We start from the raw sequence: 13,931 nt of genomic DNA, 5'->3' as shown, positions 1-13,931 counted from the left end.
AATGCCGAGACCCCTCGGGCAGCCGCCCAAGATGAGCCCACCTTCCTTGTGGAATGGGCCTTAACAGATTTAGGCTGTGGCAGGCCTGCCACAGAATGAGCAAGTTGAATTGTGTTACAAATCCAACGAGCAATCGTCTGCTTAGAAGCAGGGGCACCCAACTTGTTGGGTGCATATAGTATCAACAGCGAGTCAGATTTTCTGACTTCAGCCGTCCTTGAAATGTATATTTTTAAGGCTCTGACAACGTCCAACAACTTGGAGTCCTCCAAGTCGCCAGTGGCCGCAGGCACCACAATAGGTTGGTTCAGGTGAAACGCTGATACCACCTTAGGGAGAAAATGCGGACGAGTCCTCAGTTCTGCCCTATCCGAATGGAAGATTAGATAAGGGCTTTTATAAGATAAAGCCGCCAATTCAGATACTCTCCTGGCGGAAGCCAGGGCCAGTAACATAGTCACTTTCCATGTGAGATATTTAAAATCCACCTTTTTCAATGGTTCAAACCAATGGGATTTGAGGAAATCTAAAACTACATTTAGATCCCACGGTGCCACCGGAGGCACCACAGGAGGCTGTATATGCAGTACTCCTTTAACAAAAGTCTGTACCTCAGGAACTGAGGCCAATTCTTTTTGGAAGAATATTGACAGGGCCGAAATTTGAACCTTAATAGATCTCAATTTGAGACCCATAGACAATCCTGATTGTAGGAAATGTAGGAAACGACCCAGTTGAAATTCCTCCGTCGGAACACTCCGATCCTCGCACCACGCGACATATTTTCGCCAAATGCGGTGATAATGTTTCGCGGTGACTTCCTTCCTTGCCTTAATCAAGGTAGGAATGACGTCTTCTGGAATGCCTTTCCCTTTTAGGATCTGGCGTTCAACCGCCATGCCGTCAAACGCAGCCGCGGTAAGTCTTGAAAGAGACAGGGACCCTGTTGTAGCAGGTCCCTTCTCAGAAGTAGAGGGCACGGGTCGTCCGTGACCAACTCTTGAAGTTCCGGGTACCAAGTCCTTCTTGGCCAATCCGGAGCCACTAGTATTGTTCTTACTCCTCCTCACCGTATAATCTTCAATACCTTTGGTATGAGAGGCAGAGGAGGAAACACATATACTGATTTGTACACCCAAGGTGTTACCAGTGCGTCCACAGCTATTGCCTGTGGATCTCTTGACCTGGCGCAATACTTGTCCAGTTTCTTGTTGAGGCGAGACGCCATCATGTCTACCATTGGTCTTTCCCAACAGTTTATTAGCATGTGGAAGACTTCTGGATGAAGACCCCCCTCTCCCGGGTGAATATCGTGTCTGCTGAGGAAGTCTGCTTCCCAGTTGTCCACGCCCGGGAAGAACACTGCTGACAGTGCTATTACGTGATTCTCCGCCCAGCGAAGAATCTTGGCAGCTTCTGCCATTGCACTCCTGCTTCTTGTGCCGCCCTGTCTGTTTACATGGGCGACCGCCGTGATGTTGTCCGACTGAATCAACACCGGTTTTCCTTGCAGGAGTGGTTCCGCCTGGCTCAGAGCATTTTAGATTGCTCTTAGTACCAGAATGTTTATGTGAAGAGACTTTTCCAGGTTCGTCCATACCCCCTGGAAGTTTCTTCCTTGTGTGACTGCTCCCCAACCTCTCAGGCTGGCGTCCGTGGTCACCAGGATCAAATCCTGTATGCCGAATCTGCGGCCCTCCAATAGATGAGCCTTTTGCAACCACCACAGAAAATATACCCTTGTCCTTGGCGACAGGGTTATTCGCAGGTGCATCTGAGGATGCGACCCTGACCATTTGTCCAACAGATCCCTTTGGAAAATTCTTGCATGGAATCTGCCGAATGGAATTGCTTCGTAAAAAGCCACCATTTTTCCCAGGACTCTTGTGCATTGATGTACAGACACCTTTCCTGGTTTTAGGAGGTTCCTGACAGGTCGGATAACTCCTTGGCTTTTTCCTCGGGAAGAAAAACCTTTTTCTGAACCGTGTCCAGAATCATCCCTAGGAACAGCAGACGTATCGTCGGAAAACAGCTGCGATTCTTGGAATATTTAGAATCCAGTCGTGCCGTCGAAGAACTACTTTAGATAGTGCTCTTCCGACCTCCAACTGTTCTCTGGAACTTGCCCTTTTTAGGTCGTGCAAGTAAGGGATAATTTAGATGCCTTTTTTCTTTGAAGAAACATCTTTTCGGCCATTACCTTGGTAAAAAGGCCCGGGGTGCCGTGGATAATTCAAACGGCATCGTCTGAAACTGATATTGACAGTTCTGTACCACGAACCAGAGGTACCCTTGATGAGAAGGACAAAATTTGGACATGGAGGTAATCCTTGATGTCCAGGGACACCATATAGTCCCCTTTTTTCCGGTTCGCTATCACTGCTCTGAGTGACTTTATCTCGATTTGAACCTTTTATGTAAGTGTTCAAAACATTTTAGATTTAGACTATGTGTCACCAAGCCGTCTGGCTTCAGTACCACAATATAGTGTGGAAAAATAATACCCTTTTCCTTGTCGTAGGAGGGGTACTTTGATTATCACCTGCTGGATATACAGCTTGTGAATTGTTTCCAATGCTGCCTCCCTGTCGGAGGGAGCCGTTGGTAAAGCAGACTTCAGGAACCTGCGAGGAGAAGATGTCTCGACTCTCCAATCTTTACCCCTGGGATAATACTCGTACGATCTAGGGGTCAACTTGCGAGTGATCCCACTGCGCCCTGAGACTCTTGAGACTACCCCCCCACCTTGAGTCCGCTTGCACGGCCCCAGCGTCATGCTGAGGACTTGGCAGACGCGGTGGAGGGCTTCTTTTCCTGGGAAAGGGCTGCCTGCTGCAGTCTACTTCCCTTACCTCTATGTCTGGGCAGATATGACTGGCCTTTTGCCTGCATGCCCTCATGGGAAAGGAAAGATTGAGGCTGAAAAGACGGTGTCTTTTTTAGCTGAGATGTAACTTGGGGTAAAAAAGGTTGGATTTCCCAGCTGTTGCTGTGGTCCCCAGGTCCGATGGACCGACCCCCAAATAACTCCTTCCCTTTATACAGCAATACTTCCATCTGCCGTATGGGATCTGTATCACCTGACCACTGTCGTGTCCCTGACATCTTCTGGGAGATATGGACAACGCACTTATCTTGATGCCAGAGAGCAAATATCCCTCTGTGCATCTCACATACATATATATAGAATGCATCCTATTAAATGCTCTACATGAATAAAATATTTTCAGTCAGGGAATCCGACCAAGCCAACCCAGCACTGCATCTCCAGGCTGATGGCGATCGCTGGTCGCAGTATAACCACCGTATGTGTGTATATACTTTTTAGGATATTTTTCCAGCTTCCTATCAGCTGGCTCCTTGAGGGCGGCCGTATCTGGAGACGGTAACGCCACTTGATAAGCGTGTGAGCGCCTTATCACCCTAAGGGGTGTTTCCCAACGTACCCTAATTTCTGGCGGGAAAGGGTATAACGCCAATATTTGCTATCGGGGTAACCCTACGCATCATCACACACTTCATTTTATTTTATCTGATTCAGGAAAAACTACAGGTAGTTTTTTCACTCCCACATAATACCCTTTCTTGTGGTACTTGTAGTATCAGAAACACGTAACACCTCCTTCATTGCCCTTAACGTGTGGCCCTAATGAGAAATACGTTTGTTTATTCACCGTCGACACTGTATTCAGTGTCCGTGTCTGTGTCTGTGTCGACCGACTGAGGTAAATGGGCGTTTTTAAAACCCCTGACGGTGTTTCTGAGACGCCTGGACCGGTCCTAATAGATTGTCGGCCGTCTCATGTCGTCAACCGACCTTGCAGCGTGTTGACATTCTCACGTAATTCTCTAAATAAGCCATCCATTCCGGTGTCGACTCCCTAGAGAGTGACATCACCATTACAGGCAATTTCTCCGCCTCCTCACCAACATCGTCCTCATACATGTCGACACACACGTACCGACACACAGCACACACACCGGGAATGCTCTGACAGAGGACAGGACCCACTAGCCCTTTGGGGAGACAGAGGGAGAGTCTGCCAGCACACACCAAAAACGCTATAATTATATAGGGACAACCTTATATAAGTGTTTCTCCCTTATAGCATCTTTTATATATATACAATATCGCCAAAATCAGTGCCCCCCCTCTCTGTTTTAACCCTGTTTCTGTAGTGCAGTGCAGGGGAGAGCCTGGGAGCCTTCTCTCCAGCTTTTCTGTGAGAGAAAATGGCGCTGTGTGCTGAGGAGATAGGCCCCGCCCCTTTTTCGGCGGGCTCGTCTCCCGCTATTTTTGAAGTTAGGCAGGGGTTAAATATCTCCATATAGCCTCTGTGGGCTATATGTGAGGTATTTTTTGCCTCTAATAAGGTTTTTATTTGCCTCTCAGAGCGCCCCCCCCAGCGCTCTGCACCCTCAGTGACTGTTGTGTGAAGTGTGCTGAGAGGAAAATGGCGCACAGCTGCAGTGCTGTGCGCTACCTTTATGAAGACTCAGGAGTCTTCAGCCGCCGATTTTGGACCTCTTCTCTCTTCAGCGTCTGCAAGGGGGCCGGCGGCGCGGCTCCGGTGACCATCCAGGCTGTACCTGTGATCGTCCCTCTGGAGCTAGTGTCCAGTAGCCAAGCAGCAAATCCACTCTGCACGCAGGTGAGTTCACTACTTCTCCCCTAAGTCCCTCGTTGCAGTGATCCTGTTGCCAGCAGGACTCACTGTAAAGTAAAAAACCTAAGCTAAACTTTCTCTAAGCAGCTCTTTAGGAGAGCCACCTAGATTGCACCCTTCTCGTTCGGGCACAAAATCTAACTGGAGTCTGGAGGAGGGTCATAGGGGGAGGAGCCAGTGCACACCACCTGATCTGGTAAAAGCTTTACTTTTTTGTGCCCTGTCTCCTGCGGAGCCGCTATTCCCCATGGTCCTTTCAGGAACCCCAGCATCCACTTAGGACGATAGAGAAATTTAATTATCACCTGCTGGGAATACAGCTCGTGAATTGTTTCCCATACTGCCTCCTTGTCGGAGGGAGACCTTGGTAAAGCAGACTTCAGGAGCCTGCGCAGGGGAAACGTCTCGACATTCCAATCTGTACCCCTGGGATACTACTTGTAGGATCCAGGGGTCCTGTACGGTCTCAGCGTCATGCTGAGAGCTTGTCAGAAGCGGTGGAACGCTTCTGTTCCTGGGAATGGGCTGCCTGCTGCAGTCTTCTTCCCTTTCCTCTATCCCTGGGCAGATATGACTCTTATAGGGACGAAAGGACTGAAGCTGAAAAGACGGTGTCTTTTTCTGCAGAGATGTGACTTAGGGTAAAAACGGTGGATTTTCCAGCAGTTGCCGTGGCCACCAGGTCCGATGGACCGACCCCAAATAACTCCTCTTCCTTTATACGGCAATACACCTTTGTGCCGTTTGGAATCTGCATCACCTGACCACTGTCGTGTCCATAAACATCTTCTGGCAGATATGGACATCGCACTTACTCTTGATGCCAGAGTGCAAATATCCCTCTGTGCATCTCGCATATATAGAAATGCATCCTTTAAATGCTCTATAGTCAATAAAATACTGTCCCTGTCAAGGGTATCAATATTTTTAGTCAGGGAATCCGACCAAGCCACCCCAGCTCTGCACATCCAGGCTGAGGCGATCGCTGGTCGCAGTATAACACCAGTATGTGTGTATATACTTTTTATGATATTTTCCAGCCTCCTGTCAGCTGGCTCCTTGAGGACGGCCCTATCTATAGACGGTACCGCCACTTGTTCTGATAAGCGTGTGAGCGCCTTATCCACCCTAAGGGGTGTTTCCCAACGCGCCCTAACTTCTGGCGGGAAAGGGTATACCGCCCATATTTTCTATCGGGGGGAACCCACGCATCATCACACACTTCATTTAATTTATCTGATTCAGGAAAAACTACGGTAGTTTTTTCACATCCCACATAATACCCTCTTTTGTGGTACTTGTAGTATCAGAAATATGTAACACCTCCTTCATTGCCCTTAACGTGTGGCCCTAATAAGGAATACGTTTGTTTATTCACCGTCGACACTGGATTCAGTGTCCCTGTCTGTGTCTGTGTCGACCGACTAAAGTAAACGGGCGTTTTAAAACCCCTGACGGTGTTTTTGAGACGTCTGGACCGGTACTAATTGTTTGTCGGCCGTCTCATGTCGTCAACCGACCTTGCCGCGTGTTGACATTATCACGTAATTCCCTAAATAAGCCATCCATTCCGGTGTCGACTCCCTAGAGAGTGACATCACCATTACAGGCAATTGCTCCGCCTCCTCACCAACATCGTCCTCATACATGTCGACACACACGTACCGACACAGCACACACACAGGGAATGCTCTGATAGAGGACAGGACCTACTAGCCCTTTGGAGAGACAGAGGGAGAGTTTGCCAGCACACACCAAAAACGCTATAATTATATAGGGACAACCTTATATAAGTGTTTTCCCTTATAGCATCTTTTTTTTTTATATATTTTTAACGCCAAATTAGTGCCCCCCCTCTCTGTTTTAACCCTGTTTCTGTAGTGCAGTGCAGGGGAGAGCCTGGGAGCCTTCCCTCCAGCCTTTCTGTGAGGGAAAATGGCGCTGTGTGCTGAGGAGATAGGCCCCGCCCCTTTTTCGGCGGCCTCGTCTCCCGCTCTTAACGGATTCTGGCAGGGGTTAAATATCTCCATATAGCCCCCGGAGGCTATATGTGAGGTATTTTTAGCCAAAAATAGGTTTTCATTGCCTCCCAGGGCGCCCCCCTCCCAGCGCCCTGCACCCTCAGTGACTGCCGTGTGAAGTGTGCTGAGAGGAAATGGCGCACAGCTGCAGTGCTGTGCGCTACCTTAAGAAGACTGAGGAGTCTTCATGCCGCCGATTCTGGACCTTCTTCTTGTTTCAGCATCTGCAAGGGGGCCGGCGGCGAGGCTCCGGTGACCATCCAGGCTGTACCTGTGATCGTCCCTCTGGAGCTAATGTCCAGTAGCCAAAGAAGCCAATCCATCCTGCACGCAGGTGAGTTCACTTCTTCTCCCCTAAGTCCCTCGTTGCAGTAATCCTGTTGCCAGCAGGACTCACTGTAAAATAAAAAACCTAAGCTAAACTTTTCTAAGCAGCTCTTTAGGAGAGCCACCTAGATTGCACCCTTCTCGGCCGGGCACAAAAATCTAACTGAGGCTTGGAGGAGGGTCATAGGGGGAGGAGCAAGTGCACACCACCTGATCCTAAAGCTTTACTTTTTGTGCCCTGTCTCCTGCGGAGCCGCTATTCCCCATGGTCCTTTCAGGAACCCCAGCATCCACTAGGACGATAGAGAAAGGCTGGTTCAGGTGAAACGCTGAAACCACCTTAGGGAGAAATTGAGGACGAGTCCTCAATTCTGCCCTATCCGTATGAAAAATTAGGTAAGGGCTTTTATAGGATAAAGCCGCCAATTCTGACACGCGCCTGGCTGACGCCAGGGCCAACAGCATTACCACTTTCCATGTGAGATATTTTAAGTCCACAGTGGTGAGTGGTTCAAACCAATGTGATTTTAGGAACCCCAAAACCACATTGAGATCCCAAGGTGCCACTGGAGGCACAAAAGGAGGCTGTATATGCAGCACCCCTTTGACAAACGTCTGAACTTCAGGAACTGAAGCCAGTTCTTTTTGGAAGAAGATCGACAGGGCCGAAATTTGAACCTTAATGGACCCTAATTTTAGGCCCATAGACAGTCCTGTTTGCAGGAAATGCAGGAACCGACCCAGTTGAAATTCCTCTGTAGGGGCCTTCCTGGCCTCGCACCACGCAACATATTTACGCCAAATACGGTGATAATGCTGCACGGTTACATCCTTCCTGGCTTTGATCAGGGTAGGGATGACTTCATCCGGAATGCCTTTTTCCTTCAGGATCCGGCGTTCAACCGCCATGCCGTCAAACGCAGCCGCGGTAAGTCTTGAAACAGACAGGGTCCCTGCTGGAGCAGGTCCCTTCGTAGAGGTAGAGGCCACGGGTCCTCCGTGAGCATCTCTTGAAGTTCCGGGTACCAAGTCCTTCTTGGCCAATCCGGAGCCACGAGTATAGTCCTTACTCCTCTCCTTCTTATGATTCTCAGTACCTTGGGTATGAGAGGCAGAGGAGGGAACACATACACTGACTGGTACACCCATGGTGTTACCAGAGCGTCCACAGCTATTGCCTGAGGGTCCCGTGACCTGGCGCAATACCTGTCTAGTTTTTTGTTGAGGCGGGACGCCATCATGTCCACCTTTGGTTTTTGCCAACGGTTCACAATCATGTGGAAGACTTCTGGGTGAAGTCCCCACTCTCCCGGGTGGAGGTCGTGCCTGCTGAGGAAGTCTGCTTCCCAGTTGTCCACTCCCGGAATGAACACTGCTGACAGTGCTATCACATGATTTTCCGCCCAGCGAAGAATCCTTGCAACTTCTGCCATTGCCCTCCTGCTTCTTGTGCCGCCCTGTCTGTTTACGTGGGCGACTGCCGTGATGTTGTCTGACTGAATCAGCACCGGCTGACCTTGAAGCAGAGGTCGTGCTAGGCTTAGAGCATTGTAGATGGCCCTTAGCTCCAGGATATTTATGTGAAGTGATGTCTCCAGGCTTGACCACAAGCCCTGGAAATTTCTTCCTTGTGTGACTGCTCCCCAGCCTCTCAGGCTGGCATCCGTGGTCACCAGGACCCAGTCCTGAATGCCGAATCTGCGGCCCTCTAGAAGATGAGCACTCTGCAACCACCACAGAAGAGACACCCTTGTCCTTGGGGACAGGGTTATCCGCTGATGCATCTGAAGATGCGATCCGGACCATTTGTCCAGCAGATCCCACTGGAACGTTCTTGCGTGGAATCTGCCGAATGGAATCGCTTCGTAGGAAGCTACCATCTTTCCCAGGACTCTTGTGCATTGATGCACTGAGACTTGCCCTGGTTTCAGGAGGTTTCTGACTAGGTCGGATAACTCCCTGGCTTTTTCCTCCGGAAGGAACACCTTTTTCTGGACTGTGTCCAAAATCATCCCTAGGAACAGAAGACGTGTCGTCGGAATCAGCTGCGATTTTGGGATATTTAGAATCCAGCCGTGCTGCCGTAGCACTACCTGAGATAGTGCTACTCCGACTACTAACTGTTCTCTGGATCTTGCCCTTATCAGGAGATCGTCCAAGTAAGGGATAATTAAAACGCCTTTTCTTCGAAGAAGAATCATCATTTCGGCCATTACCTTGGTAAAGACCCGGGGTGCCGTGGATAATCCAAACGGCAGCGTCTGAAACTGATAGTGACAGTTTTGTACTACAAACCTGAGGTACCCTTGATGAGAAGGGTAAATGGGGACATGGAGGTAGGCATCTTTGATGTCCAGAGACACCATAAAGTCCCCCTCTTCCAGGTTCGCGATCACTGCTCTAAATGACTCCATCTTGAACTTGAACCTTTGTATGTAAGTGTTCAAGGATTTCAGATTTAAAATAGGTCTTACCGAGCCATCCGGCTTCGGTACCACAAACAGCGTTGAATAATACCCCTTCCCTTGTTGCAGGAGGGGTACCTTGATTATCACCTGCTGGGAATACAGCTTGTGAACTGCCTCCAATACTGCCTCCCTGTCGGAGGGAGACGTTGGTAAAGCAGACTTCAGGAACCGGCGAGGGGGAGACGTCTCGAACTCCAATTTGTACCCCTGAGATACTACTTGTAGGATCCAGGGGTCCACTTGCGAGTGAGCCCACTGCGCGCTGAAATTCTTGAGACGGGCCCCCACCGTGCCTGAGTCCGCTTGTAAGGCCCCAGCGTCATGCTGAGGACTTGGCAGAAGCGGGGGAGGGCTTTTGTTCCTGGGAATTGGCTGTCTGTTGCAGTCTTTTTCCCCTTCCTCTGCCCCGGGGCAGAAAAGAGGAACCTTTTGTCCGCTTGCCCTTATGGGGACGAAAGGACTGAGCCGGATAAGACGGCGTCTTTTTATGTTGAGAGGCGACCTGGGGTAAAAATGTGGATTTCCAAGCAGTTGCCGTGGCCACCAGGTCCGATAGACCGACCCCAAATAACTCCTCCCCTTTATAAGGCAATATTTCCATATGCCGTTTAGAGTCCGCATCACCTGACCACTGTCGCGTCCATAATCCTCTTCTGGCAGAAATGGACAGCGCACTCACTCTTGATGCCAGAGTGGAAATATCCCTCTGTGCATCTCGCATATATAGAAATGCATCTTTTAAATGCTCTATAGTCAACAATATACTGTCCCTATCCAGGGTATCAATATTTTCAGTCAGGGAATCCGACCAAGCCACCCCAGCGCTGCACATCCAGGCTGAGGCGATTGCTGGTCGCAGTATAACACCAGTATGTGTGTATATACTTTTTAGGATATTCTCCAGTTTTCTGTCACCTGGTTCCTTGAGGGCGGCCGTATCAGGAGACGGTAACGCCACTTGTTTTGATAAGCGTGTGAGCGCTTTATCCACTCTAGGGGGTGTTTCCCAACGCGCCCTAACCTCTGGCGGGAAAGGGTATAATGCCAATAACTTTTTAGAAATTATCAGTTTTTTTATCGGGGGAAACCCACGCTGCATCACACACCTCATTTAATTCGTCTGATTCAGGAAAAACTACAGGTAGTTTTTTCACACCCCACATAATACCCTTTTTAGTGGTACTTGCAGTATCAGAAATGTTTAACACCTCTCTCATTGCCGTGATCATGTAACGTGTGGCCCTACTGGAAGTCACGTTTGTCTCCTCACCGTCGACACTGGAGTCAGTATCCGTGTCGACGTCAGTATCCACCACCTGAGGTAACGGCCTTTTTAGAGCCCCTGATGGTTTCTGAGACGCCTGGACAGGGACTAGCTGATTAGTCGGCTGTCTCATGTCATCAACTGTCTTTTGTAAGGAGCTGACACTGTCACGTAAATCCTTCCATAAAGCCATCCACTCAGGTGTCGACTCCCTAGGGGGTGACATCTCTATTATAGGCAATTGCTCCGCCTCCACATCATTTTCCTCCTCATACATGTCGACACAAACGTACCGACACACAGCACACGCACAGGGAATGCTCTGATAGAGGACAGGACCCCACTAGCCCTTTGGGGAGACAGAGGGAGAGTATGCCAGCACACACCAGAGCGCTATATATAGATATAGGGACAACCTTATATAAGTGTTTCTCCCTTATAGCTGCTGTATTGTTAATAACCCGCCAATTAGTGCCCCCCTCTCTTTTTTACCCTGTTTCTGTAGTGCAGGACTGCAGGGGAGAGTCAGGGAGACGTCCTTCCAGCGGAGCTGTGAGGGAAAATGGTGCCTGTGTGCTGAGGAGATAGGCTCCGCCCCCTTCTCGGCGGCCTTTCTCCCGCTTTTTGTGAAAATCTGGCAGGGGTTAAAATTCATCCATATAGCCCAGGGGCTATATGTGATGTATTTTTAGCCAGCCAAGGTGTTTCTATTGCTGCTCAGGGCGCCCCCCCCTAGCGCCCTGCACCCTCAGTGACCGGAGTGTGAAGTGTGCTGAGAAGCAATGGCGCACAGCTGCAGTGCTGTGCGCTACCTTGTGGAAGACAGGATGTCTTCTGCCGCCGATTTGCCGGACTCTTCTTGCTTCTGGCTCTGTAAGGGGGCCGGCGGCGCGGCTCTGGGACCGAGCTCCAAGGCTGGGCCTGTGATCGGTCCCTCTGGAGCTAATGGTGTCCAGTAGCCTAAGAAGCCCAATCCACTCTGCACGCAGGTGAGTTCGCTTCTTCTCCCCTTAGTCCCTCGATGCAGTGAGCCTGTTGCCAGCAGGTCTCACTGAAAATAAAAAACCTAAACTAAAACTTTCACTAAGAAGCTCAGGAGAGCCCCTAGTGTGCACCCTTCTCATTCGGGCACAAAAATCTAACTGAGGCTTGGAGGAGGGTCATGGGGGGAGGAGCCAGTGCACACCAGGTAGTACTAAAGCTTTCTATTTGTGCCCAGTCTCCTGCGGAGCCGCTATTCCCCATGGTCCTTACGGAGTTCCCAGCATCCACTAGGACGTCAGAGAAAAGGCAGACGTGTCGGATAAAAACGCAGGAATGGCTGGGGAAACGTAGGCGTGGCTGGCCGAACGCAGGGCGTGTTTGTGACGTCAAAACAGGAACTAAACAGTCTGAAGTGATCGCTAGCTAGGAGTAAGTCTCGAGCTACTCAGAAACTGCACAATCTATTTTTGTAGCAGCGCTGCGATCCTTTCGGTCGCACTTCTGCTAAGCTAAGATACACTCCAAGAGGGCGGCGGCTTAGCGTCTGCACTGCTGCTAAAAGCAGCTAGCGAGCGAACAACTCGGAATGAGGGACAAAGACTGGCTACTACTGTTAGCAACCATTTAAGCTTGCCACTGGTGGACAAAGGTTTTTGTCATCAATGGCAGATAGCTGATGGTTCTCCGCCATCGATGGCTTTCATTTCATTTTTTCCAGTGCAGGGGACACAGCACTTAGCCCTGCCCCCTTCCGATTGGCCTGCGTGTCACACATCGTAGAAGGTTCAAAACATCCAAGGTTTCCCATCAATGGTTGCGCACCATCTATGCCATCAGATAGCACCATCAATGGTTAACGCTTCACTGCCCATCCCTACTGTCGCCAGTCATTTCTTATTTTGAATATACAATCAGAGCATTTCCCACTTTCCAGTTATTTTCCATGATCCCACATACTACTCCATTGCAATAATCTTGGCTAACCTATTTATTATCTGTAAAATACAGAGTACTGCAGTGGCCAAGCCTGAAATTCCAATTCACAGCTGGTCAGGGCATCGCAGGATGATCAGTGCAGATACACATAGCCCCATAAGCTCCCTATACACGATGTTATAACCCCTCATCACCCCACCTGTGTGACGGCAGTCATAGGACGGAGCACACCCGCCCTCACCGGGCAACAAATGTTCGGGACTCAGCGGCCGCTTTACTGTATGACTATGAACTGATCCCTCGCCTCGCGTTTCCCGCCCAAAAAAAACCCCGTTACGTGATTAAAGTCCACGGTCCTTGATTGGTCAAAACGGTCTGTTTTCCTGTAGGTGAGGGGCGGGGAGAGAGGTGATTGGTTGCGGGACCACATTGATTGACAGAATTGAGTATACTCTCCGTCACTCAGTGACGTACTCCTTGTCAGGTGGTGCTGTAAGAGCAGGAGCGTTGGAAGATTCAGATTGCCTCCTGGACAGTATTTCCATTACACAAACGCGTGTGACATGCTGCTGCTGCAGCTGCTGCATTGCGAGTCAGTAACACATGGTGCTGCTACCCGCATGTTTCCCATGGCAGCTTCGTAGGGTGAGGAGATTGAGCTGTTTAATGCTTACATTACCAGATGGTTCCTCAGGAAGGGGTCCCAGTCTCCCACAGGGCTGGTGGGATGCAGGTTAAGGCCGAAGCAATATACATAGAATGCAGTAAGCCACCAGATAAGGTGGGATACGTATGATTTACCTACAGACAGACTGCCAGGTGTCACTATACCGACCGCAGCATCCCGTCTTTCGCAATCCCGGTAGCGAGTCCCTTTGTGGTCTCGCACTCACCACAGGTTAAATTCCCACTAGGATGGTGGCGTGGACCCACCAACCGAGTGGGAATACCCCGCTTTTGTCAGGATTCCGTCCGGCAGCATTTCAACGGCTGTTGGGATTCCGGAGTCTGCCTCCTGAACGCTGGGATCCCAACAGCCGGTATTTCTCATACGTCCTAGAGGATGCTAGGGACTCCGTAAGGACCATGGGGTATAGACGGGATCCGCAGGAGACATGGGCACACTAAGACTTTGAATGGGTGTGAACTGGCTCCTCCCTCTATGCCCCTCCTCCAGACTCCAGTTAGATTCTGTGCCCAGGAGAGACTGGACACACACTAGGGGAGCTCTACTGAGTTTCTCTAAAAGACTTTATGTTAG

The 13,931-nt window shown here is 49.9% G+C and overlaps 1 protein-coding gene across 8 annotated transcripts in view; it reads right to left on the bottom strand.

Moving 5' to 3' along the window:
* TERB1 (telomere repeat binding bouquet formation protein 1) overlaps positions 1-13,015 on the bottom strand; it is a 569,128-nt gene extending 556,113 nt beyond the window's left edge. For 5 of the 8 annotated variants that reach the window (XR_010189500.1, XM_063945546.1, XM_063945550.1 and 2 more), the window contains exon 1: positions 12,870-13,011. The gene's annotated coding sequence lies outside the window, so the exon portion shown is untranslated. Of the gene's footprint in view, positions 1-12,869 lie in introns of all 8 variants that reach the window. The other 3 variants (XM_063945548.1, XM_063945552.1, XM_063945551.1) reach the window with 2 other exon arrangements.
* Between the last annotated feature and the right edge of the window lie 916 nt (positions 13,016-13,931).

Source organism: Pseudophryne corroboree, chromosome 11, assembly GCF_028390025.1.
Source record: "Pseudophryne corroboree isolate aPseCor3 chromosome 11, aPseCor3.hap2, whole genome shotgun sequence".
Lineage (NCBI taxonomy): Eukaryota > Metazoa > Chordata > Amphibia > Anura > Myobatrachidae > Pseudophryne > Pseudophryne corroboree.
The sequence above is the reverse complement of the archived record's forward strand: the minus strand, read 5'-3'. Positions and strand labels throughout refer to the sequence as shown.